Source organism: Hyperolius riggenbachi, chromosome 10 (genome assembly GCF_040937935.1).
Source record: "Hyperolius riggenbachi isolate aHypRig1 chromosome 10, aHypRig1.pri, whole genome shotgun sequence".
Lineage (NCBI taxonomy): Eukaryota > Metazoa > Chordata > Amphibia > Anura > Hyperoliidae > Hyperolius > Hyperolius riggenbachi.
This window is the reverse complement of record NC_090655.1, coordinates 108,035,583-108,061,283: the sequence shown is the minus strand read 5'-3', so window position 1 is coordinate 108,061,283 and position 25,701 is coordinate 108,035,583. Positions and strand designations below refer to the sequence as shown.

The following is a 25,701-nucleotide window of genomic DNA, read 5'->3' as shown; positions in this document are numbered from 1 at the left end:
AGATGAATGCAGCCAAATACAGGGCAATCTTGGAAGAAAACCTCTTGGAGTCTGCAAAAGACTTGAGACTGGGGCGGAGGTTCACCTTCCAGCAGGACAATGACCCTAAACATAAAGCCAGGGCAACAATGGAATGGTTTAAAACAAAACATATCCATGTGTTAGAATGGCCCAGTCAAAGAGTTTAGCATTTTGGGCAAAAAGTTCCATTTTGGTCTCATCCGACCAGAGCACCTTCTTCCACATGTTTGCTGTGTCCCCCACATGGCTTGTGGCAAACTGCAAACGGGACTTCTTATGCTTTTCTGTTAACAATGGCTTTCTTCTTGTCACTCTTCCATAAGAGCCAACTTTGTGCAGTGCATGACTAATAGTTGTCCTATGGACAGATTCCCCCACCTGAGCTGTAGATCTCTGCAGCTTGTCCAGAGTCACCATGGGCCTCTTGACTGCATTTTTGATTAGCGCTCTCCTTGTTCTCCTGTGAGTTTAGGTGGACGGCCTTGTCTTGGTAGGTTTACAGCTGTGCCATACGCCTTCCAATTCTGAATGATCACTTGAACTGTGCTCCGTGAAATGTTTCAAGAATTTGGAAATCTTTTTGTAGCCTAAGCCTGCTTTCAATTTCTCAATAACTTGATCCCTGACCTGTCTGGGGTCTTCTTTGGACTTCATGGTGTTGTTGCTCCCAAGATTCTCTTAGACAACCTCTGAGGCCATCACAGAGCAGCTGTATTTGTACTGACATTAGATTACACACAGGTGCACTCTATTTAGTCATTAGCACTCATCAGGCAATGTCTATGGGCAACTGACTGCACTCAGACCAAAGGGGGCTGAATAATTACGCACACCACACTTTGCAGTTATTGATTTGTAAAAAAGGTTTGGAATCATGTATGATTTTCGTTCCACTTCTCATGTGTACACCACTTTGTATTGGTCTTTCATGTGAAATTCCAATAAAATTGATGCATGTTTGTGGCAGTAATGTGACAAAATGTGGAAAACTTCAAGGGGGCTGAATACTTTTGCAAGCCTCTGTACATATATATATATATATATATATATATATATATATATATATATATATAGCAAAAATGTAGTGGAATTATATTGACATGATTAGCAGCTTGAAGTAGAGTCATAGAAGGCAATCCCGCTTGGGTAGTAAACCTGATACAATGTTGCTATGCAACAACCATGCTCATCCTACAGTGCATGCTGCATCATTGCCAGGCAACCAAAGCAAGTCTTCCAGCAGAGGGGGCAGAAACACTTCAACTTACCAAGGTGATAGTGATCTTGATAATTCAGCACCTCACTTTTCAAGTAGATGCCCCCCCCCCCCCCCCCCCAGCATCTGATGGTTTGTCACAGAACTGGAAGGTATACCTGAGACACAAGAAATATAGGAGGAGCCATTACTGACTCGCCTACTCCAAAAAACCTAATGCTCTGGCTGAAAGCCAATCTGAACCACTCACCTGGAACAAGCAGCCAGCTATGGATTGTCAGAATATTGGCAGATTACCAGATCTTCATATTCACTCCAGATGGGTGATTCTGAAAGAATTATTGTATAGCCATGTAATCAGTATTACATTCAGAGAAGGCCAGTATAAGCTGCTTTCGTGTTTCTCACGTCACGTTTACCGCAAGATCCAAACTCCTTTGTTCTCAGCCAGGTTGCACCAATGGGGGCAGAATTGATCTCTTTGTATATCCTAGTTATATTGTTTTCTATTATTAAGTAGAATGTGTACCTATTTATTTAGTAAGCTTAATTCATTTATAGCTTATTTATTAATATTGCTACATAATCTTTATACGCCGCTCCAGGCGTGGCATCTTCCACACTCCTGGTACTTTAAGACTGTACTATGTACATTTGCAAGAATAACATATTCCAATGTCTGAAATCTTGATAAACTACCTGTTGAGGTCCAAAATAGACTAGTATCATCGCCATTGCACATCAGTTCTTATCTATTGGGACAATACTGCATATTTGGCTGTCTTGAAAATGGGAGTTTGGAATTTTTTAGGAATATGTTAATAAAGTTTCCTTATTTTGAAAAGACCTGGGTATCCCTCTCAAATACTATTTCCATAACAAGTGGGTGTAATATTCACCCTTTATGATCGCCCTCCCCGCCACAAAGACATACCGTAATCTTTATATTATATTTTCATTTTTTTTTTAATTTAAGTATTTATATAGCGCCGACATATTACGCAGCGCTGTACAGAGTATATTGTCTTGCCACTAACTGTCCCTCAGAGGGGCTCACAATCTAATCCCTACCATAGTCATATATCTATGTATGTATCGTGTAGTGCATGTATCATTGTCTAGGGCCAATTAAGGGGGGAGCCAATTAACTTATCTGTATGTTTTTGTGATGTAAGAGGAAATCAGAGTGCCCGGAGGAAACCCACACAGACACAGGGAGAACATACAAACTCCCTGCAGATGTTGACCTGGTTGGGATTTGAACCAGGGACCCAGCGCTTGCAAGGCAAGAGCGCTAAACATCCAGTGACTGACTAAGCATTACCTGGTACTCATACTATGGTGTGTGATCTGGTTTTCTTGTATTCCTGTATTGTCATATTGCTGTATGTCACCCCTAAATATTGTCTGTAACCTAAATTAATGTTCAGCGCTGCGTAATATATTGGCGCTTTATACATACAATAAATAAAATAAATAAACACTACGCCACAGTGCTGCCCATATTTGTAATGTTATATGTAAACACAAAGAGCTATCCTCTATTCATACTGGGCGCCCACTGTGTGAGAATGAATGTCAGGTGACCTATTAGTTCTGAATAATTACATGTTTCTCATGGCTACACCATGGAAAGCCAAGCTGAAGGTTTTCTCTTCATCCATGGCAAGTGCAACTATAGGAGATCTTCCATGGTCTTTCTCTGTACAATAGCATTGCCATTACTGGAGGTTCCTGCAGAGTCACAGGTGATGAATCCAGAGTCTCCACTGTGACCCCTGCATAGTACTAATGCTTAAAGTGAACCTGTGTTTGCTTTAAACATTCTCAGCTGTCAGCATATGAGACATAGAGGTGCCTGTATGACTCTTCAGACACCTTGCAGAGTACACCAAGAGCACCAGGTCTTGTGATAATGTAATGAAGCAAACCACAGCCATTCTTCTCAGTTGTGTTATTAGCCTTCCCCCTGGTAGTTGTTCCTATTCCTATCCACCTAATTACTATTAGCTCATCATTTGGCAATCCAGCTAATCATTAGTATACCCAAATGCAAGTGGGGCAGAGATAATACTAAAACTACCGTATTTTCCGCCGTATAAGACGCACTTTTTCTCCCCTCAAAATGGGGAGAAAAAGTCCCTGCGTCTTATACGGCAAATGCAGGGAATCCCCGACTTCCGAACACCCGCCGATACGAACCGCCGCTATGTCGGGGATTCCCTGCATTCGCTGAGTTGTGTGGTCTGCTCCCCTTGCAATTTGATAGGTGCATAGATGTATGTATATATCCCTGGCTCACCCCGTGTGACCGCTTCCCCTCACGGACTCACTCCCCTGTCCGTGTCCGCTTTCCTCCCGGCATATGTTGCTACATTCCCCCCGCATGTGTGGGCTCCCCTCCCCGCTTGAGTGTGCGCTGCCCCCGGGATCAGTATAGCAGCAGCAGTCTTACTTTACCAGCGGCTCCCCGGATCGCAGACCTGGTCGCCTGTCTCGCCGCTCCTCTAGTGATGACTGTATTGATGACGCGTATTGCAGAAGCCATCGCTAGAGGAGCGGCGAGACAGGCGACCAGGTCTGCGATCCGGGGAGCCGCTGGTAAAGTAAGACTGCTGCTGCTATACTGATCCCGGGGGCAGCGCACACTCAAGCGGGGAGGGGAGCCCACACATGCGGGGGGAATGTAGCAACATATGCCGGGAGGAAAGCGGACACGGACAGGGGAGTGAGTCCGTGAGGGGAAGCGGTCACACGGGGTGAGCCAGGGATATATACATACACCTATCAAATTGCAAGGGGAGCAGACCACACAGCTAGCGGGTAAACCTATAGATACATGGGGACACCTGAGGGCACATGGGGACCACACTGGGGACTCCAGAGGACACATGGGGGACACCTGAAGGCACATGGGGACCACATAGGGGACACCTGAGGCCACATGGGGGAACACCTGAAGCCACATGGGGGACACCTGAGGGCACATGGGGACCACACTGGGGACTCCTGAGGGCACATGGGGACCACACAGGGGACTCCTGAGGACACATGGGGGACACCTGGGAGCACCTGAGGGCACATGGAGGACATTAATTGAAGGAGAAGATCTACAAGACGCTCCTGAATATGGACGCACCAGGTTTAGTATTTTTTTTTCTTCCCTGGATTTTGCCCTCTAAACCTGGGTGCGTCTTATATTCCGGAGCGTCTTATACGGCGCGAAATACGGTACCTAGATAATTATATGTCCTACTGAAGTGCCCCAGGATAAGGGGTTCTCCCAGTGCATGCGTATTAATTCAGCAATAGTGGTATGAATATGGACACTAGATTTAGAAAACATGCATCATTTTAAGGCATTCATTCTTTTTATCAATGGCTTCAGTGGTTCTCCCCTCATTCTCCTAAGTGTAACCACTCCCTTCCTGAAACCTAACCCTAACACTCATAACACTAAAAACGATTACCTCGCCCCCTTTCAAATAATACTAAACTCTAACTAGTGCCAACATCACCCTAACTGATGAAGAAACAACCTTATCCCTACCACCCCACCCCACCCCCTTGATCCCCCCACAGTGCCACAATTAAACCACCAATACGCTCATCTCACCAAGCATTAGCACCCAAACCACAGCCCAAAACAGTCTTGCTTCATCCTCTTGCACACTTCAGAGAAGTCTGAAGTCTTCTAGGTGCAGGCATGTCTCATGCAGGGCCAGATTTACAACTCAGAGGCCCATAGACACAGTATTTTTACTTGGGGGTGTGGCCTGTGTTTAGGGGTTGAATTTAGGGCACCAGAACGGTGCCCTAAATTCAACCCCTGAACACAGGCCACACCCCCAAGTAAAAATATTCTGAACTCAAATCCCTTCCTTATGTCACTAACTGTCCTTAGAATCTTAAACTCTAATCACTGCCTCATATCCTCCTTAGTGACATGAGACAAGGATAAGGGTGTAAGTGCCTGAGGTTAGTGATATGAGGCAGAGATTAGGCTGTAAGCTCCTGAGGTTAGTGATCTGAGGAGTGGGGGCCGCTTCTCCCACATAAGGCGCCTATAGGCGTGTGCCTACAGTGCCTTACTACGGAAAACAGACTTGCTTTATTCTCTTGCGCGTATATGCGCATTTCAGATATAAGTTCAGTTTAATTACATAGCCAGAAATGTATATTCCAGTTATGGATGTAGCAAGCAAGCAGACACTGGAGCACCTGCTATGAGAGTCAAGTCTAAATCACCGACCAATATCAGTTGGATATTAAAAAATAAAGAAAAACGAGAGAGGGAAACAAGAATCTTCTATGGCATTCCTGGTAGGTTTGCTATGCCACCCAGCTTTATGAAACAGTAGACTAGCTATGGCAACCAAATGTTCCTAGCCTGCACAGTGTGGAGGGGTGATTGCAGAACAATAAGTCACACATTTGTATGTTCCTAAGTGGATATATAGTAGTAGTTCATACGTGGAGGAGCACAGTGTATATACAATGTTTATTCTTTCAGCTGTTCGTTATAGCCAATTTAGGACAGGAGGTGATATTCTCTCTGCCATAAAGTGCCACATCAAAAGAACACAGTTGTTATGAGAAGTCCTTTGGCAGCAATGTGCATGAGAAGGTCATACAAACAAGCTGTGTGAGCAGTCGCCTGTCCCTGGCCACTATGGGGGAGGCCTCGCAGTCACTTTGTTTGTCTACACATATTAAGTCAGTTTATTGCGCTGAAATTGGAATGGGCATGAAAATGGCACTCAAAGCTACGAAACAGGTCTTCAGTTTCTCCAGGCTACTATATGTGACAAGAATTGTTTCAACTACAGCTTTATAATCCTTTCCATCGACAGGAAGAATGTTGTGCTGTATCTGTGCTGTGAACCAAAGGTTCTGGATGCTGAGACGACTACTCTAAAGGAATCATCAGTATGGCTCCACCCTTTGCTCACTCCAAAAGTAAAGTGCAGCAATATAAACTGAGTGTGATTATAAAGTACATAATTAGAGGCTACCTTAGTGAAAACCGCATGATAAAACTTTTTTTTTGTTTCAGAGCTATGCTGTTGCTGATAATGTCGGGAGGAAATTCCCCAGCGTTAGGAGGTACTCCCTTCCTTTTGTCCTTTTACCAATCCTCATGTATCGTTTAATGTGAGCACGTGTTCAGTCCCTCTTAGGCCTCTTGCACACCACATGAGATTCCAATTTTTTATAGTCCGATTTTGGATTCTGATTAAAAATCTTAGCAGCATGCAGTACGTTTTTTTATCGGAATCCATTATCGGATCAGATAGAAAATCGCATGTAGTATGCAAGAGGCCTTATTGTGTTTTTTTCTTAAAGGGGAGGTGCGAGAAGATTAAAAACAAAAATAATCTATTTACCTGGGACTTCCTCCAGCCCCTGGCAGCCGGCCTGCGCAGTACACTCAGATGACATCAGCGAGACCCCGAGCGGTGCTCGCGCAGGTGCAGTAGATGCTGATCTGGTGAGGTCGGCATCTGCACCAAGGGGACCTCCAGGTAGAGATGGCTCAAACCTCCAATTTTCGGTTTGCAGACCGCGAACGTGAACTTTCGCAAAAGTTTGCGAGTCGGCGATCTTCGCGTACCGCAATAGACTTCAATGGCCAGGCGAACTTGAAAAACTACAAACACTGTTTCTGGCCACAAAAGTGATGAAAAAGATGTTTCAAGGAGTCTAACACCTGGAGGGGGGCAGCATGGCAGAGTAGGATACGTGCCAAAAGTCCCGGGGAAAATTACGGATTTGCCGCACAGCAGGATTATAATTCCTAAAAGGCAGAAATCACATTGCATTCCTAAATTGGAGGCCTAAAGTGCTTGAAAACATCTTGCATGTGTATACATGGATCAGGTAGTGTAAGTAGTGTATTGCTTCACACTGACAGACCAAACTCTCCGTGTAACGCTCCACAAACAGATGGCCATGCTGGTGCACACGTTGGCGAGAGTGCAGGTGATGGCGGCTTTCCAGCCCGTACGGTCGGGCTGAGGTAACTCGATGACAGAACAACAGTGACTGTCCAGCTGATCAAATTTGGTCTGTCCACAATGTCCACAATTGCTTCATTGTGATACACAAGCCTCAGCACTGCGGCAAGGTAACGATTACCGAGGGAAATTGACATATGTACATGCCTTTTTGTTTTGTTGTTGCAGCCGCAGTGTAGCCAGAAAAATTAGACAGGCATGTACATGCACCAGAGAAATTATTCTTTTTTTTAGCGGCTGCTGCTAGCAGTGGCTTTAAAAATTCAGGAATCCGCTTGGAGTCCTGGACCCTGTTGGTGGTGGCGGAGAAGGCTATCAAGTGGCCTGCAGGCAGAGATGCTGCGTAGGGAGCGACTTAGTCATGGGGCAGGCAGTCACATGGCGTGCAGGCAGAGATGCTGTGTGTGGTGACTGACTTAGTCTTCGGGCAGGCAGTAGCCCTCCGAGATCCATGCCTCATTCATTTTGATAAAGGTGAGGTACTGAACACTTTTTTGACCTAGGCGACTTCTCTTCTCACTGACAATTCCTCCAGTTGTGCTGAAGGTCCTATCTGACAGGACGCTTGAGGCAGGGCAAGCCAGAAGTTGGATAGCAAATTGTGACAGCTCTGGCCACAGGTCAAGCCTGCCCACCCAGTAGTCCAGTGGTTCATCGCTGCTCAGAGTGTCTATATCCACACTTAAGGCCAGGTAGTCAGCTACCTGCCGGTCAAGGCGTTGGTGGAGTGTGGATCCGAAAGGGGTAAGGTGAGGCATTGAAGTAAAGAATGTCTGCATGTCCGACATCACCATGAGATCGCTAGAGCGTCCTATCCTTGCCTGCGTGGACATGGGAGGAGGAGGAAGATTACTGCCAGTGAATGTGCAGTCACATTCACATTGTGCAATTGTGAATGTACAATGTGCAGTCACAGATGCAGTGAAAGGTATGCAGTGACTGGTGCTATAATACAATGTGCAGTCGCGCAGATGCAGTTAAAAGGTATGCACTGAATGTGCTGGGCCTGGGACAGTATAGCAATTAGCAAGGGCCAGCTGCGACAGACAGGGCTGTATATGCAGTGTCAGTGGCACACACACACAAAAAAAGACACATCACAAGAACATTAGCTCTCAAAAGAGCTGTTTTTGCGGTGCTTTTCAGCAACAACTATCAGCAAGGAGCAAGCTAACAAGACCTAACTATCGCTTTCCCTATCCATCTAGCAATGTCTCTCCCTCTCTTTCACTACTAGCAGTAGACAGAGTGAGAACATGGCCGACGCTGCTGCCTTTTATAAGAAAGGGGGGCTCCAGGAGGGAGTGCAGCCTGATTGGCTGCCATGTGTCTGCTGACTGTGATGTAGAGGGTCAAATTTTAGCCCAATGATGCAGTATAGGGGGCGGGTCGAACTCGCTAAGTGTTCGCGGGCAAAGTGTTCGGGCCGTCTCTACCTCCAGGCCACCAGCTGGATGCGGAGCTGCGGCGAGGGCACAGGATGGCTGTGGAGGAAGCCCCAGGTAAGTAGAACCTTTCTTTTTGGTCTAGATAGTATGGGGAAGGGATAGAGCAGGTGTTTATCGCTGACTGTTAATCAGTTACAGAGATTTTCCCTTACCATTGTCATTGACCCTGCCATTGAGACAGGAGGCAGGGAGACTGCAAACTATGGCCTCAATTCACTAAGATCAGGCTGTAGATAATAAGGCAAGAGAAAACTTACATCGATCTTGCCTTATTAAGGTGTAGATATAAGTTTTCACCGTGAGAGAGTTATCTTATCACTTCAGTCCTTAAAGAGACTACGTAACAAAAATTGCATCCTGTTTTTTATCATCCTACAAGTTTAAAAAGCTATTCGAATGTGTTCTGGCTTACTGCAGCACTTTATACTATCACTGTCTCTGTAATAAATCAATGTATCTTTCCCCTGTCAGACTTGTCGGCCTGTGTCTGGAAGGCTACCAAGTTCTTCAGTGTTGTGGTTCTGCTATGAACTCCCCCTTCCAGGCCCCTCTATGCACACTGCCTGTGTGTTATTTAGGATTAGAGCAGCTTCTCTCTTCTCTCTTATCTTTTACAAGCTGGATAAATCGTTCTCTGAGCTGGCTGGGCTTTCACATACTGAAGAATTACAGACAAGGGCAAAGCTGTTTGCAGGAAGAAACAAGCAGCCTGAAACTTCAGTGCATGAGAACAGGGGGAAAGAAACACACAAATGATCTCTTGAGATTCAAAAGGAAGGCTGTATACAGCCTGCTTGTGTATGGATGTATTTTCTATGTGTGGACATACTGTACATCAACCTACTTCCTGTTTTGGTGGCCATTTTGTTTGTTTATAAACAAACTTTTTAAAACTGTTTTTAACCACTTTTAATGCGGCGAGGAGCGGCGAAATTGTGTCAGAGGGTAATAGGAGATGTCCCCTAACGCACTGGTATGTTTACTTTTGTGCGATTTTAACAATACAGATTCTCTTTAATAAAGTGAACCGAGCATCATTTTTAACACCCAGGGCAGCTCTATAGCAAATTAAAAATGCATTCTAAAAGTGTGGTTTATTATTAAAAAAAAACTTTCAATTTACCTCATTTTTTTACATCTAAGGGTTAAAATAGCCACTTTGTCCGTCCGTAAAGGACCTGTGGTCGCTGAGCAGGAGATTGTGGAACACAGATAAGAAATCACCTCATTAGACTTAACTGACCACAAACAAACCCCCATTGTACTTCAAACAGAAAACATCAGTTACAGTTGAAGAATTTCACACCTAGCCTGGACAATGCTAGTTGAAAAACAGCAGGGGTTGAGCTTCTGAACAATGGCAGCCCTTGCAGCTATTTGAAGCCAGGAGCTGCTTAGTTCACTTTAGGTTACCTCCTCTGTAGTTATTTTCACACGCAGTTAATTAACAGCCTATCTTTAACTTTCAAATGCTGGAGTTGTTTTAAGGATTGAAGAGTTAACTTTAGAGATCTCTCCTTACCTTAAAGACAGAAGAGTTAACTTTAGGTTTGCCTGAGGTAAAATGTTTCCTGAATACTACATGCCTTATAACCATGGTGATAACTCTAGAAACATTATTAAAGACCGGAGATAAGCTTAGTGAATTGAGGCCAATGTGAAACATTAAAATATTCTCCAGTAGTCAGATGTGCCCCCTCCCTCCCTCTCCCCAGTGTAGCAGTCAGATTTGCTCCCCCCCTCTCCCCCAATATAGTAGTCAGATGTATCCCCTCCCCCAAAAGTGTTACAGAGTGTAGTGTGGGGAGGATAATATGCAGCACACACTCACCACCACTGGGGTCCAGGTGCTGCAGACCCCTCTGTCTCCTCTGTAATGTTGCTGCTCTGCACTTCCTGCTTCTCACACCAGGCACTAGAGCCCAAACAGAGAAGCAGGAAATGCAGAGCAGCAACACTACAGAGGAGACAGAGGGACATGCCTGGAGCCCAGAAAAGGTCAGTAAGTGTGCAGCCTATAATCTTACCTACACTGGGATGGAGGGGGGGGGGGGCAAGTTCCCAATAGATTTCATGCTGAAATGTATTGAAAATTGCTGTGCAGTGTGTCAGCAGGCCATAGATCTCTCTCTGATCAGATTCGATCAGAGAGGGGTATATCTAATGGTCAATTTGGCCCTACATCGAGTAATGGATGTTCTGCTTTACTCCAGCTCTACTAGACCAGACTTTCAGGTTTTCAGAAGTAGGGAACACCCGGCAACTTGTATCATTACAAAGCCCTCTATCTACGGTTTACAATAGTTTTTTTTTTCTTTTTGACCAGAATTCTTTAAAAACCACACTTTTACCACGCATTAAAAAGATCTAAAGAAAACCTGATTAACCATAAAATAAATCATGGTCTGCAAATGGCAAAATAAACAGTTTACTTTAGAGGGCCACCATGATAGGAGCAGCTAGAGAAAAAAAATATCCTCAGCACTGGACTAGCATCTTTCACCTGACAGTGATATATTATTATTTTTGGTAAGATAAGGTGGAGACAAGGGCTCTGGTGAGGTAAAAGCCAGGTCCCTAGACACCAAACATCAACTAGGCACTTTCTCCACTTTCTCTGTGGGTTACTTTGGTCTGCCACATAGTAATGTGTACTATGCATTTATAGCTCATAACTGTCCCTCTTTTAGATGGACATCCCCCCTTTAGCAGCAAATCCCTCTGTCCTTTACTTATTTTTCTCTTTCTGACCTGACATATGGATATATACTGTACAAATAAATGTATGTATCTACTATTAGATGGTTACATTGTGTTACATGATTAATATCTAAACTATTACCCTCCTTAAAGGCTCATATACACTTCCAAACAATCTGCCCAACTATCATCAAAACTTGGTCTGTTGGAAGATAGTTGGGCTTGCGTACAGCTGGCAAAGAACAAGACAACCAACTGATAACAGTTTGTTTGCCAGTTCCAACCAGTGGATCAACCACCCAACTATCATGCAGGTTGGTCTTTTGAACAACTTTGTTGTTTTTGAATGCAAACATGTTGTGCAGTTTGTCTTTTATCTTATGTGCATAGCATTTAATTGAGTTGGTTGTTTAGTGTGTGTGTGTACTTGTCACGTAAACAACTTGTTGTGTGTTTCGTCATGTTGTGCAGTTGGTTGTGCATTATTTTGGACATGTGTATGAGCCTTATGCTGGGAATACACAGTGAGTTTTTTTGGCAGATAGATGGCTCGATAGATAATTTCCAACAAGTCCAATCTAATTTCAATCATTTTTCTGATCAATTTCCTCGTAGAAATGAATGAAAATCCATCAGAAAAACGATCAGGAAATCGATCAGCCAGTAAATCTGCTGAAAAAAACGAATTGTGTATTCCCAACATTACATCCTTCTTTATCTCTAAATGCTAATAAAAAGGAAGATTGTTGATGTATGATAAGACTGGAAATGTGATGAAGGCAGGGGCATAACCAAAGGGGAGCAGCCACTTCAAACACAGGGTGGCCCCAAGTACTAACCTTCCCTTCTTCCGATAAAGGGGACTGTATATTCAGACCCGTGCTTTTGTGGCTCAATTCGAATGATGGCTCTCTCTGCTGCCGCTAAACTCCAAGGCGACGTTAAATACTATTCCTCCTCTGAGTTGAGGCAACTCTGAGGGAGCTGTAATTCGGGGTCTGGGGTGCGCAATATAGCATTGTCACTATGGCAGAACCCAGTTCCGGCGCACGGCGCTCAGTGCTTATTACGGGCGTGAAGATCATGATGGCCACACTTGTTTTATGAGCCTTGTGAGATGGGTTCCAAGGCCGTGAAGGACACCAAGGGAAGGCAACGGAAGTGGTGTGAAGTTTTGCTGGAGGGCCCCATGAATTGTATTTACGGCACTGGATGAAGGCGTTATTCTATATATGGTGGGGGTTTGTTTTTTCCCCAAATATGATTGCATTAAAAAGTATCCCTCTTTCCTGCCTCACACATTTGGAAGGTAATTCCATTTGCCTGTGCTCCATCCATTTGCATACATGGCTTTCACACAGTTCTCCAATGAGGCAAATCTGATGCTTCGTTGTCTAGGTAGAATGCCCTAATTGCAGCTCCAGGTCTGCTTTTTCCTACTAAAATATGTTGTTCTTGCCCAAAAAAATATATTTATTATAGATTGTGATCTGAAAGCAATTAATACTCATAGTTGTGGATTTTAAATCATGGGTCTGCTTTAACTCCACACCTAGTTCCAACTGCACTGCAGTCCTCCCTGGATCATATTCAAACATAGTAGGATCTGGCAGGGCAGCCATCAGGGGGGTACAAGAGGGACAGTAGTATGGGGCCCAGGAAGGGCCTGGGGCCCAAACAGTGGCAGTGCCACTCAAGCCTCTGCTGGCAATTCTACCGTGGCATAACAGGAGTTGTGTGGTCATCTCCTTCTTCCCTGCTGCATGATTGGTGGACACGCATCAATGCAGGAGGGAGGGTGTTATGGGCCCCAGGCACGTTGCTTTGACTCTACCCCACATACCGTGGCTCTGCCCCCACACAATCTACCTATCAGATTGTTATTTGGCATGAGAGGGGGCCCTGTAGGTTTGCTAAGTACGGGGCCTGGAAAATTCTGACTGCGGCCCTGGGGTCTGGTAGCAGGTTAGTAAATCAGCACGTGTGCCAGGCACTGGAGTGAGAGCTTTTTATTAAAGTCTGACTGTCCTGGATTCCCTAACTTAAAAAAGCTCCTGCTGTGGATGCTTTATGCAATTGCAGTCACAAAGCCACCAAATCAAAATCTCTGATTGTGACTGTAATCTAATATGACTCAGGTGAATGTGGAAAATCCTAACCAATTACGATCAGACAGTTGTTATTGAATCCAGTTCAGTTTCACTGGATCGCTTGTGTTATGTTTGGAAACCTCTGGAGATGCTCAGGTAAAGCTCCTTTCACACTCGCATACAAATCGTTCAGCTTAGCAGAGAGCAAAAGACCAGATCGGAATGGATGCAAATGGATCCTATTAAGCAATAGGATCTATTCACATCAGTCCGTTTGTATTGGATCCATTCAGTGCGTTACGGCAAGTGTAATGCAAAGAATGGGTCCTGCACGATTTTTCCAGATTGACCAGACACGACGGAGGCCAAAGGAAACCATGCTAGCCTATAAGAATGGATGGTATCCATTTTCACTAGACTGCTCGTCATGAGCGGCTGCTTTGCAAGATACTCACCTGCAGCCATCCTTTCAGGTCCCTGCATAGAACAAATGCTGATTTACCTATTCTGAGGGCCCAGCTGAAGCATCTCAGGCTCCTATTGGTTGCAACAGTCCAATGGGAATCGTCCCTCCCCAAGGAAGATTCTCATTGGTTCACTGAGTAGTGGACCAATGGAAATTTTCCCTGGAGAGGGAAGAGATTTTATACTTCTTCTACACTATTACCTGGATCTGCTTTTGAAAATAAATGCTAGGAAAACCGCTCTGTTATAGCGTTTTTTTAGGGCGATTTCCTGCTTTTCCTATACTTAACATTGAAGCGTAATCACCTCCAAAATGCTGCAGGACTCGCGTTTGGGTTTAGGAAAAAAAATCACAACATTCTGAAGTGATCAATCCCATACAAATACAGTGGTTTGCAAAAGTATTCGGCCTCCTTGAATTTTTCCACATTTTGTCATATTACTGCCACAAACATGAATCAATTTTATTGGAATTCCACGTGAAAGACCAATGAAAAGTGGAGTACACGTGAAAAGTGGAACGAAAATCATACATGAGTTCAAAATTTTTTTTACAAATAAATAACTGCAAAGTGGGGTGTGCGTAATTATTCAGCCCCCTTTGGTCTGAGTGCAGTCAGTTGCCCATAGACATTGCCTGATAAGTGCTAATGACTAAAAAGAGTGCACCTGTGTGTAATCTAATGTCAGTACAAATACAGCTGCTCTGTGACGGCCTCGGAGTTTGTCTAAGAGAATATTGGGAGCAACAATACCATGAAGTCCAAAGAACGCACCAGATAGGTCAGGAATAAAGTTATTTAAAGCAGGCTTAGGCTACAAAAAGATTTCCAAAGCGTTGAACATCGCAAAAAGCACTGTTCAAGTGATCATTCAGAAATGGAAGGAGTATGGCACAACTGTAAACCTACCAAGACAAGGCCGTCCATCTAAACTCACAGGCTAAACAAGGAGAGTGCTGATCAGAAATGCAGTCAAGAGGCCCATGGTGACTCTGGACGAGCTGCAGAGATCTACAGCTCAGGTGGGGGAATCTGTCCACAGGACAACTATTAGTCATGTGAACCAGTTCTCTAGTAGCGCTCATAAACAGTTCATTACACTTGAATATCATCATGGGGTCCCCCCCCCCTTCATAGAGCAACTCACCGGAAGGTGCGGCCCAAGCCGGCCCAATATCGCTTCTGGGGTATAAGGCCACCCCACTGCCTCCTGCCAGCAATCTCCAACCACTCACAGTCATCTAAGAATGCGAAGAGAGGCTTCCATAGCGTAAAAGTGTATTTATTAAAAGATCAAGACATTACACCTTTAAAATTAGTGTCAGCCAATAATCTACTAACTGAAATTCATTAAAAGATAATCCACAAAAACCCTTTAGTTGTTATTATAGGGTTTGCGGTATGTGGCCAAGCTATATCCGGGGGGAACCGTATACACACTCCAAACACCGCCACTATTTGCTGACTTAATAGCACATGAACGCCACTCCGCTCAAGTTAATCGCAACACCAACCGTGTCCAGCCAGTGTTGCGTATGGCGTCATCGCTCCGTAGCTCCGCCCTGGGAGCGACAACGTCATATGCAACACTGGCTGGACGCGGCTGGTGTTGTGATTAACTTGGGCGGAGTGGCGTTCACGAGCTATTAAGCGAGCGGATAGTGGCGGTGTTTGGAGTGTGTAAACGCTCCCCCTCCCTCCCCCCCCTCCCCCCGATATAGCTTGGCCACAAACCGCAAACCCTATAATAACAACTAAAGGGTTTTTGTGTAATATCCTTTAATGAATGTCAGTTAGTAGATTATTGGCTGACACTAATTTTAAAGGTGTAACGCCTTGATTTTTTAATAAATACACTTTTACGCTATGGAAGCCTCTCTTCACATTCTTAGATGACTGTGAGTGGCTGGAGATTGCTGGCAGGAGGCAGTGGGGTGGCCTTATACCCCAGAAGCGATATCGGGCCAGCTTGGGCCGCACCTTTTGGTGAGTTGCTCTATAAAGGGGGGGGGACCCCATGGTGATATTCAAGTGTAATGAACTGTTTATGAGTGCTACTAGAGAACTGGTTCACAATTTTTGAAGATACACACGCATTTTACTAGAGCGATCTGCCTTTGTAGTGGGCGTTAACAGTCATATTTGGATTTTATTTAGTGTGGCCTTTGTATGTCAAATAATTTAATAATTTTTTTGGTATTAACTATTAGTCATGCACTGCACAAAGTTGGCCTTTATGGAAGAGTGGCAAGAAGAAAGCCATTGTTAACAGAAAAGCATAAGAAGTCCAGTTTGCAGTTTGCCACAAGCCATGTGGGGGACACAGCAAACATGTGGAAGAGGGTGCTCTGGTCAGATGAGACCAAAATGGAACTTTTTGGCCAAAATGCAAAACGCTATGTGTGGCGGAAAACTAACAATGCACATCACTCTGAACACACCATCCCCACTGTCAAATATGGTGGTGGCAGCATCATGCTTGGGAGGTGCATTTCTTCAGCAGGGACAGGGAAGCTGGTCAGAGTTGATGGGAAGATGGATGGAGCCAAATACAGGGTAATCTTGGAAGAAAACCTCTTGGAGTTTGCAAAAGACTTGAGACTGGGGTGGAGGTTCACCTTCCAGCAGGACAACGACCCTAAACATAAAGCCAGGACAACCATGGAATGGTTTAAAACAAAACCTATCCATGTGTTAGAATGGCCCAGTCAAAGTCCAGATCTAAATCCAATCAAGAATCTGTGGCAAGATCTGAAAACTGCTGTTCACAAACGCTGTCCATCTAATCTGACTGAGCTGGAGCTGTTTTGCAAAGAATCATGGGCAAGGATTTCAGTCTCTAGATGTGCAAAGCTGGTAGAGACATACCCTAAAAGACTGGCAGCTGTAATTGCAGCAAAAGGTGGTTCTACAAAGAATTGACTCAGGGGGCTGAATAATTATGCACACCCCGCTTTGCAGTTATTTTTTTTTTTTTGTTTGGAATCATGTATAAATTTTCGTTCCACTTCTCGTACACCACTTTGTGTTGGTCTTTCATGTGGAATTCCAATAATATTGATTCATGTTTGTGGCAGTAATATGACAAAATGTGGAAAACTTCAACGGGGCTGAATACTTTTGCAAACTACTGTACATTAGCCAAGCGCTAACATTTTTAAAAGCAGAAGTGCTCCTGGTGTGCACCAACCCTCACTCTGGAATGTACACTGTTCTAGCTAAAGGTGGCCATACATCTGTAGACGTGGTGGCTGTCTGACCATCAGATTCGATAATTATTGGCTAATCTCATGAATATGGGAGCCGCCAAGCGCATGCCCGATCAACAATTTGACAAATTATGGACTGGAATTGGTTGTATGCATCGATCGGACATGCTGGAAAATCTCAGGATGACATGCTTGATTGGGTGTGCGGCAGTAATGGAAAGCCCTGGTCACAGCCTCCAAATGTAGATGTACCCCCCTTCCCCTTGCACGAGCATTAACACTTTACCTGTCCGGTGTCCGCCACCAGCTCTGCACTATTCTTCCTCATTCATGCCCCATTAGCTTGCCCGTGTGTGTGACATCTTTTATGTAATTTTAGTAATATTAGACTTCAGTAAAAAAAAAATCAGAGGTTGGCAACACTGATGGGGAGAACATACAAGATAGTGCCCCGGCTGGAATTCAAACTGGGGACCCAGCACTGCAAGGCAAGGGTGCTAATCACCAGGGCCGGGCCGAGGCAGAGGCAAGAGAGGCTCCAGCCTCAGGGTGCAGTGTAGGAGGGGGCGCACAGCTCACTCAGCTATCATTCCCCTATTGTGTTTGAAGCTGAGAGAAATAAGAAAAGGGGATACACAGCAGTGACTGCAGGCCAGATAACTAGAGATTAGGGTGCTGGGGGCCCTGGGGTGCCTCTTATGCTACGTACACACATGCGACAATGATTGTTTGTTGAGAACGACGAACGAACTTTTAATTGATGAAAGAACGACCTAAGTAAAGTTAGTTTTAAAAGGTGTGTAACGATCTGATCGTTAGAACGAACGCTACATCACATAAAGCAACTATTGCGCCTGCGCATAAAAATGAGAAGTTTCACGGAGAAATAGTGAAATGCGCATGTCAAGCCTAGTACGAACGACCGTTTTCAACGATATACTACTTTTGCAAACGATCGTCGTTGGTTAAAATCCGCCAAGACAGAACTTTCTTTTGTAGCGATTTGGCTCGTTCGTCGTTTGCCTTAATAGTCGGTGGTTCATTTTTTGTAACGATCGTCGTTGGTAAAGATCGGTGAACGATCGTTACAAACGACTATAGTCGCATGTGTGTACGCACCTTAAGACTAATAGCAATCAGTGTGTGGCGGCTGGGGTGGGAGGGATGGAGGGGCGCACTTTAGTGTCTCAGCCTTGGGTGCTGGAGGACCTTGTCCCGGCTCTGCTAATCACTATGCCACTGTGCTACTTGTTTATCTAAATCAGGCCCAGCAAGACAGTACATACACACGTACCATCAGCTGGATCGCTGCCAGTCTCCCCCGTGCCCTCCTATCTTCCCACCTGTGCTCGACTGATAAAAGAATAGCCATTCCTGGTTAATTTGTGATCAAATTATAATCAAGAAAGGAAGTTATGTTACCAAATTAAATGTATTTACCGTAGAATGAGAAAAATCGTATAGCGTATGGGAGGCTTGAGGCACACAATAACATTTACCACTGTCTATGGAATCAGCAGTGGTACCACATATTGCTTATTTGCAGGAAATCAACACCAGCCAAGGCTGTAGGCAGCTGTGTGTTTTCAATTAGAGGAGAGTGACTGTGGTGCAGTGACAGGTGCAGGAGTTGCTGGAAAACATACAGCAGTGATCACAGTTCTAATCAATTCCAATTCTAAGTTGTTCTAACAAATACAAATGTTTATTGTATATTTGGCCTAGAATCAAAGAAAGAGATTGATACCTTAATTGTTGTGTAAATAAACAATATTTTACTATAGAACTACTATCGCCATCTAGTGGGTAAAAGCAGAAATGTGCCTAAAGCTTGTTCTGTACATTATTTAATAAATGATTACACTGGGAGCGAATGATGTGATTATTTGTTCCCGTTAAACCATATCTTGCAGATGGATGGAAGGTTATGTAACCAAAATAACTCATTCCAGTGGCTACTTTCTGCAGTAGTGAGCGAAGGCTGACCTATTGATCTCTTGTCAGAGTGCTGTGCTGCTGTGTGTACATGCGTTTCATGAGCTCTATTACATTTTCTTAACTCTTCCAGAGCTGAGAAAGATCTGTAAATGCTGACAATTTCTTTATATAAAATAAATGAGTGCTACAAAAACCAATTAAAGCAAAAGGAAATACTGCATAGAACATAATGCTTGCAATATAAAACATTTACATAAACCATGTGGCATCACAAGGAGATTTGAATTTTTACCTGTCTGTTATCTAGTATCTTAATTACTTAAGGACCAGCCGAATTTCAAAGGATCGGTGCTGCGTGGGCTCTACAGCCCGCAGCACCGATCAGGAGTGCAGCAGGGCGATCAGACTTCCCCCCTTTTTTCCCCACTAGGGGGATGTCCTGCTGAGGGGGTCTGATCGCCGCCGGCCATTAGTGAGTTGCGGGGGGGGCTCCTCAAAGCCCCCCTCCACAGCGTTTTCCGCCCTCTCCCCGCTTACCTCCCTCCCCTCCTTTCCTTAGGTGGCGCAGGACTGATATCCGTCCTGCGCATTGTAGGATATGCTTCAGCCTATCATATGCCGGCGATCTCCGGCCAATCAGAGGCCGGGGATCGCCGATCTGCCTTACAGCGCCGTATGATGTAAACAGCGGGGATTTCTTCCCCGCGTGTTTACATTACGTGTGTGAGCCACGATCGACGGCTCACACACTGTTCATGGAGGCACCCTCCATGAACTGGCATGGAAAGGCCGCTCGTACAAGCGGCCGTTTCCATGCTATACCACTAACGACCAGGCACCGCCCATCGGCGTTAGCTGGTCGTTAAGTGGTTAAAGGGAAGCTAAACTTAGAAGGATTTTGATTTTTCCTTTTAAAATAATACTCCCTGACTCTCCTGCTTATCCTGTGTTTCTAATACTCTTAGCCACAGCCCCTCAACAAGCATGCAGATCAGGTGCTCTGACTGAGGTCAAACTGGATTAGCTGTATGCTTGTTTCAGAGGTGTGATTCAGCCTCAGAGATCAGCAGGATGCCAGGCAACTGGTATTGTTTAAAAGGAAACATTCATCTCTCTCAGTTAAAGAGGAACTCCAGTGAACATTTTTACTGTTGGCAGGTGATGTAGCTGCTGCATGTTTTTTTTGGCAGTTGGAAACAGCTGTAAACAGCTATTTCCCACAATGCAGCAAGGTTCACATACAGGAAACTGCCAAGAGTATGTACTTTTCTTGTTTCTTGTGGAAGGGGTTTCACCACAATATCAGCCATACAGCCCCCTGATGGTCTGTTTGTGAAAAGGAATAGATTTCTTATTGGGATAAAGTTCATTTCTTGGTCGGAGTTTCTCTTTAAGGTTCCCTTTAATGAAACATTGCTCTTTGTTTATAGGTAACCACAAACTGTCCATTACTGAAAGCAAATATGTAACACTATACATTTGTCTAACATTTGTCCATACACATTAGAATCTGAAAGGGCCCCCATTAGAATCATGGGGGCCCCCAGCAAAACTTTGACACACCCTTTCCCTGACCTACTTCTAATGACCCTCACAGCCTGGGGAGGGGCATCTTTCAAGGGTCATAAAGCAAGTGTAACCATCGTAATCTTCATACCCATAACAAGTGTGGCCTTAACAACACCTGATCTATTGGAGGGACCCCTTAGTCAGAGGGAGAGAAGTAGTAGTTGGGGCCACCTTTCAGCTCTCTTTTCAGCTCTATTAATATTATTATTATTATCCCACAGAAAGAAGTGGCCCAAAAAGAAGCCTCTTGCTCAGATCTCCTGTCCCCTCTACATAGTACAACCCATGCCTCCTGAGTGAGACAAGTCTTACTGCTCAGATCTCTTGTCCCCTCTACATAGTACAACCCATGCCTCCTGAGTGAGACAAGTCCTACTGCTCAGATCTCCTGTCCCCTCTACATAGTACAGCCCATGCCTCCTGGGTGAGACAAGTCTTACTGCTCAGATCTCCTGTCCCCTCTACATAGTACAGCCCATGCCTCCTGGGTGAGACAAGTCTTACTGCTCAGATCTCCTGTCCCCTCTACATAGTACAGCCCATGCCTCCTGGGTGAGACAAGTCTTACTGCTCAGATCCCCTGTCCCCTCTACATAGTACAGCCCATGCCTCCTGGGTGAGACAAGTCTTACTGTTCAGATCCCCTGTCCCCTCTACATAGTACAGCCCATGCCTCCTGGGTGAGACAAGTCTTACTGCTCAGAACATAACATTTGTTAAAGAGAACCTGAGGTGGATCTTCGGGGGAGAGATGGGACACAGAGGCATGCTCTCTGCCTCATGACATGCCTCTGTCCCCACAATATTTGTCGCTATCACAGAGGTAAACATTGAGGAGAGGAATTCCCTGTTTAAAATGCCCACTAGGGGCGTTCCTACAGGGTTTCCAGAGCTGCCATTGGGCAGCTCTGTCTCATTGGCTGCACCTCCTGCCGCTCCCCCACCTCCCTGCACACTGCGAGACACACTGTCTCTTGTTGCAGCATCATGACCTATAGGTCACAAAAGTGAAAGTGGGCCATTGCGGCCCACAGGAGCGGCAGGGAGTGGCAGGTTTTGCGGCTACCTGATCTGCTCAGTCCTGCGGATCAGGTAGCTTATCTTTTTTTTTTTTTTTGAGCCCACCTCGGGCTCTCTTTAAAGAGACACAGTAGTGACATATAGTAGAATGCAGTACATTTTTCAGGACACCCACTTTTATGGTAATTTTCCTGGTTTCAGCATTAGAAATAATTCCTATATATTGCTGTATATTGATGCTTATCAAAGGCAGTTTAGCTATGCAGAAATCTCCTCCCAAAGCATTCCAGGAGACCAGGCATTGTTTTTACCAGCTTCAGAATTCTCAGAAACAAACATTCTGCAGAGTTGCACCTGAAAGGACTAAAGATGTCGCTACCAGTGATACATTTCAGAATGTAAATCAGAATGAGGAGACATTTTACAATAGGCAAACATTGACTAAATCATTTAGAAATGAATACTGTAAATAATAAGCAATTGTATTTATTGTGTTATTTTCACTACAGATCCTATTTACGGTAACTATATAATGCATAAAGTAAGGAGTGGGCAGTTATTGCCTGAATAGGCAGCAATGTTGCCCCTGTTATCTGTTCGCTTGCCTGTTATTTTATAAGTTATATTGTTAACAATAAGTTTTGAGCAGTAAGATGCATAAACTGTTATTCAAGAAGCGGGAATCTATGCTAATTCTTCCATGAGTCCAGCATTACTAGTTATTATAATAGCCGACAGTTTACATTTCTAGACTTTGGCTGTGACAATGTATTTACTTACTAGGAAACCACCCATGGGAAAGCAATTTCTTGCAGGCTGCTTTGCAACAAATAGTGTTTACTGAGTATAAAAAAAAAACCCTACAAAACATTTTCTGTAATTCAATACAATGAGGTATCCAAATGCTACAAATGTATACCATGAACAACACTGCCTGTGAAACCTAATGCAAGGAAGAATCTCATCCATAGAGGGCTGGGACCCACTAGAGCAGGGGTGCCCATTGTGTAGAATGCGATCTACCAGTAGATCACAAAGGACTTCATGGTAGATCCCGACAGTACTACACGTTTCATTTATATACAATTGCTCACCCTTTAGATTGTAAGCTTTTGGTAGCCACCCCCCCCCCCCCCCCATTTACATTGTATGTATCCCTATTTGTAGTCCAGCAATATATGTTGGCGCTTTATAAGTAATAATAATAACAATATCAATCACTTGCACCCTTAATACTACTGTAGATGAGTCTATAAACACATACAGACAGCTGATTTCTTTATTTTATTTCAAAAGGGAATAAAGCTGGCAGCCTCCTAATTCCTTTCACCTAAAGTTTCCATTGATCCACAACTGTGGCTAATTGATGTAGCATGCTTTTTTTTCTTTCTATACATGTATTTAAAGTGTACCTGAGGCAACTATAATGGGGGTATTTATACTTACCTGGGGCCTCCTCCAGCCCCATGAGATGCGTGGGCTCCCTCACTGTTCCCTACGGGCTGCTCTGTTGTCTTGCAATCCCCCCCCCCCCTCCTGGTAATCTGTCCTGTCCTGGCCATTCATGCACTTCTGCGCACACACTGCCCATTCATACGCCTAGCCGCCCCTGGGAGTGGTCTGCGCCAGTACTACTGCACATGCACAGAATGCTCCTGGCTGCTGGAGCCTGACAAGGGGTGCGCATGTGCAAAAGAGAGTGACCAGCAAGATTACCAAGTGGGGGGGGGGGAATTACAAGACAATGGTGCTACGGGAGAGGACCGCGAGGGAGCCAATGCACCTCATGGGGCTGGAGAAAGCCCCAGGTAAGTATAAATACCCCCATTATAGTCACCTCAGGTTTCTGTTATGGTTATGTTGCAGTTTTCCTTTCTCAGCTATCACAGCAGTCTTTTATCAGCGTGTCACAAAATACTGATTTCTGACAGCAGCTAAATGTTACAGAAATGAAATTGAGTTATAGGAAGTCCTTATTATATTTTGGCAGCCGCAACCATAGCCTCCTGGGTTTCTAAGTGTTGTTATGTTCTATGTTAATTGTCAGAAGCTTCTGCGAAAAGTCAGAATCTTTTGGGTTCAGAATTACGTAATTTTATCAGACAAGAAGTGCAAAAATATATAGGAGTTTCACAGTAATGGGCTGATACATTACAGAACATTACAACTGCCTGTGTAACTGTAATGTATTTTGACAGTGGCATTTATAGTGAATTTAGTGCACTGGGCTGTTTTCAGTGAAAGAATCAGCTGTACATTAAACAGCAGAACTGGGCTAAGAACATGGTGCCAATGATGGAACTGCTGAAATTGCACCTGTCCTGAGACCTGAAAAGTGACAGGGTCTCTTTTTGGCAAGGAAGAGACAAGACAACATTGATATTGAGCTTTTCTGCAGGTGGACACAAAACGCATGAGCTGCAGCAACTAGGTCATGCTCAGTAGGCAGCGTAAATGTTATGGAGTCTAGCCCAATGATTCCTTGCTGAATAGGAGGAATGATCAATGAGATACAAATACTTTTCAGTTGATGCAAATTTTTATGCAATGGTTTAAATTGGTCTATTTTCAAACTGCATATATTTGCATAAATTCGAAAGTATCTCTTTGATCATCCCTACTGAATAGGATCTGGCTTACTAAACAGGAAGAGCCAAGATTCAAGTCCAGGTCATCTATGTCTGAGGCAGAGTCCTTAATCATTACACTATCCAGCCACCATAACACTCTACAGCAGTAAAGACTCATACACACGTACAAGCATGGTGCCCTGCAGGGTGTACAAGAGAAATCGCCGCCGGGAGACTTGAGCGCAGGATACAGCCGATATACGGCTTACCAGTCTTACAAGTCCCGGCAGCGTTAATTACTATTCCCCCTCCAGGTCCACGTGGATGTTACTCATGGTGCACTACTATAGCCGTAATTCCTATTACCGTCTATGATGGCGCCCAAATCTCCTCCGCTCTAATTGACATGCTTGCCTTGCAGGGGATCAGGACACTGGATTTTTGGCAGAGGCAGTCGTTGACTCGTCATTGGTCTCTACCAAGTTTCATCTAGCATGTGTACAGGGGTCAACCATGGCTGAAAATCTGGAAGCAAATCAGCTTTGTACTGTACATTTGTATGTAGAGATTACCAAAGCCAAAATGAGTGCCTATAAAAGCCACTGCAAATTATCTTGTAATAATATTGGTGTTCAGAATGCTCATAGTATGTAATAAAGCCATTTATAAGTAGAGATTAGGCTATGCTAGGGTTAATAACTAAGGTTGGGGGCCATAGCAACCATAGCATCTGCTATGGGGCCCTGCAGCAGAGGGGGCCCAGGTGGAACTTACATTTATTCACGATTTACTGTCTTGTGTTTCTTCACCCTCTGACTTTGTCTCAGTGCGCATGGGCTATAAGCAGTGTATATTGCATGAGAAAGCTAATTTCCCAATTCATTCATATACATAGGGTAGGGGCAAGTGGCATTGCTCAAGAGTGCCAATGTCTGAGGGCCCCATGAAAGTTTTGCAATGGTGCCCCATAATCTCTAGCTAAACCACTAGTTGGGGGAAGTTCTTTTGGGGGGAATAAACCATAGATCAGGATTAGGGATATGTGTCATTTAAAAGGCACAAAGATAAATAGTGACTTAACAACAGGCGATGCAGAGACAGCAACTGCACCAGGACTCCTGGACCAGAAGGGACCACCAGCAGCCCTCCTACAAACTCTCTATTAACTTTTCATTTGCAGGGCTCTTTACTGCTCAAGGCCATTGTCAGAAGCCACCTCCCTTCAGTATTGTTAGCCAGATGACCCTCCCCCCCTCCAGTTTAGATAGTCTGATGACCCCTCCCCATCCCTTTAGTATTAGAAGCCAGATGACCCTCCCCTCTTCCATATAGATAGCCTGATGACCCTTCCCCCCCCCACCCAGTAGCTTGCTGCCCACCCGCCCTTGATCCTGTGGTTCCCTAAGCCATGGCCTATGCGGCCTTGGCTCAAATCC

The 25,701-nt window shown here is 44.6% G+C and overlaps 1 long non-coding RNA gene across 1 annotated transcript; it reads left to right on the top strand.

Annotated features, from left to right (window-relative positions):
• Window positions 1-6,141: 6,141 nt before the first annotated feature.
• On the top strand, window positions 6,142-24,860 carry LOC137536134 (uncharacterized). The gene is made up of 3 exons (XR_011024528.1): window positions 6,142-6,196; window positions 6,294-6,343; window positions 24,687-24,860. It is a non-coding gene; the product is annotated as an uncharacterized lncRNA (long non-coding RNA).
• The last annotated feature ends 841 nt before the right edge of the window (window positions 24,861-25,701 follow it).